The following is a 2,847-nucleotide window of genomic DNA, read 5'->3' on the forward strand; positions in this document are numbered from 1 at the left end:
AGGAAGAATCATAGATCAGGCCGATGTCTTAGACCTGAGCCTGAAGGCTTAGATGTTCTCACGAGGAATAGAGAGGTTGAAGAAGCATTCAAACAGGTAGGCTATTGAAAAAACTCTAGGGAGGTCACAGTCAAATAACCAAGGATTTTGCCTTTAATTTCACCGGTTTGAATTCAAAGGTTGAAGTGCTAGAAATACCAATGTCTCTTGAAGTCATATCTGCAGTCACAGAAGAAAAAGGTTTAGATCAAGGAAGAGGTACAAGAGCAGTCTATTGATAAAAAAATCAAAAGAAGAGTAACCAGAAGTCAATTAGACAAGGAAAAGGGGAAGATAATGATTGTTGATAAAATCCCGGCTTCAAAGGGAAGTTTGAATGACCTCCTCCACACCATCTACATAGAAGAGACTCCTCTGGTCCAAGCAGAGCTATTTGAAGCCAACAAGAACAAAACCAAAGGAGTTAAATCTTCCAAAAAGCTTCAATTTGATGACCAGATCTCAGAGTTTGTTTTCAAGCTAAGAAGGCCTGTGACTAGGCATTTAAAAAGGTTATAAGAGGTAGAGACAGAGGTAAGTGAGATAGATTGAAGACCTGCAAATTCAGTTAAGCAAGCCTGAAGGATATACTCAGCTAAGAAAAACTACATAGCAGGTAAGGTTAAAACCTAAAGTTTTGATGTGGATCACCTTTTGAAGTATACTTTGAAGAATGGTATCAGTTTATTCACTTTTGAACAGCCTCATGGCATATGGAAAATTCATTTCAAAGGAAAGAAAACTCGAAGAAGTCAAATTTTGGCATAAAACTGTGTTTTTGAAATCACACAGCAGTTTCGTAGCGCGCTACGAAACTGCTGTAGGTGCATGTTATGAATTAGTGGACCAATTTTGAGAGACAAAGGGAAATATTTTCAAACGGGAATCTCTGCAAAGGATCATTTACAAAGTGTCAACATTCAGCAACAACAAAACAAGTAGAAGAAGGACATCTTTGAACTCTAAGCTATATGTTGTAAAGGTGATCATTACTTCATAGCTTGTTTTTACCAGTCAACTTCTAGAAGCATTTCTGAGCAGTTAAAAACTCATCTCTAAAAAGTGAAAGAGGTTTTCATTCCTAAGATACTGAAGTACAAAAACCTCTTCCACTTTCTTCAAATCCATTATGATCTGAGAGAAATGAATGACCAAACTTGCGCTACGAAACTGCTGTAGGTGCAGTTTTTCACAAGCATATTTCTCCTGTTTTACACTTGTTTTTCAAAGACACATTCTGGGCGATAGGAAAGATGTTTCAAAAAACCAAGAGAGGTTTTTGTTCAGCATGGATTGGTTCACAAAAAAAACTTCAGTTTTTCCAAATACATTTTTTATGAAAAGATATGAGCTCTGTCCCAAGACCTATTTTTCAGCGAGAACAGAGCAAGGAACAACCTCCTAGTTTCTAGGAACAGTAAAAGGATGAGTCATCAAGGGCCAGTTGGAGGGTTATGAGCACTATCAAGTTAGAATTCATGGAGTTATAGGTGTCATAAGGAGTGTTTAATTCCTAGATAATATTGTTATAATCATAATGAGGAGTTACACTCCTAATTGTTTTAGGTCTCTAGGACTGCTAGTTAGCTGTCATTTGCATTTAATAGTTAGTTTTAAGTGTCAATAGGTGTCAAGTCAGGTATAATTTGAATTATACTCATCCTAGAGGAGGAACCTAAGTCATGTAAAGAGATCTATATATAGGAGAAGATCTAATGTACAAGGGGTTGGAAATTTTCAGAGAAAGACTCATATTGTGCCATTGTAGAAGATTATGTTTTTATGAATGCAAACTTTGGCTTTACTTCTCAGGATTCAGAAGGAGTTCAATGGTGGCTTGTTTATGTTTGTCCTTATTTCCTTATGTGCAGTAGTATGAATGTATGATACTTAGAACTCATTGACATGCTCTAACTTCCTTCATACATTTATGGACTGTGTTTTCCTACATGTCTCTATGTGTTAACTTATATATTGAACTGTTGATGCCCTGACTTCCATGTTTAGCTGATATTGTTATCATACTAAGATTTTCTGACTCCATAAGCCCAATGGATGTTTATTGATTGTGTTTCAACCACTTACACTTCTTCATTTGTTTAATAGAGTTAGCCATCTAATCCATTATCAATATCATTAATCCTTTGAGAGAGCCCTCTCAGGTTGAGGAGGCTAAGCCTCAACCAAAAGTAGGTTTGAAAGAGTTACACAAGGCCTTCCTAATCAGCAACCTATCAGGCTAAGGTTTTGTTATAACATATTGGTGTGTCTACCAGGAGCCTGAAGATTATTCATTCCCGAAATCAAGAGACTGAACTTCTGAAGGTAGCAGGAGCTCAGAAATCTTTTTGAGGCTGCAAAACTACCTTGGCGACTCCATTGTTGAAGAATTCGAAATTCATAGTTTCATGGTGATTCCACTGGAGTTATGAAGAACTGAGATGCTACCATTCTTATTTCAAGGTATGCATGCATAAATTTTTCAGGAATTCATGGTTTCCAAAATCATTTTCACAAGGATACATATTTTCTAAGGAATGGTCCAAAATTCAATGGAGAAGATTTGAGTTTAACTTTGAAGCATATATCAGATTTCTATGATATTACTGAGCTTCTTAGAGTCAAACATGAGGATGTTTGCATTATGTTATTCTATGATTCATTTCAATGGAAATGTAAACAGTGGATTGAAAGATTTCCTGCCAAATCTATTAAGTCATTTGCAGACTTTTGGTTTATGTTTTTGGAGGAATGGATAGATAGATCAGATTTGGTGGCAAAATATCCTTCAATTCAAGGTTTCAAACA

The sequence above is a fragment of the Pinus tabuliformis genome, chromosome 8, assembly GCF_031772625.1.
Source record: "Pinus tabuliformis cultivar Carrire ecotype Pingquan chromosome 8, CPIR1, whole genome shotgun sequence".
Classification (NCBI taxonomy): domain Eukaryota; kingdom Viridiplantae; phylum Streptophyta; class Pinopsida; order Pinales; family Pinaceae; genus Pinus; species Pinus tabuliformis.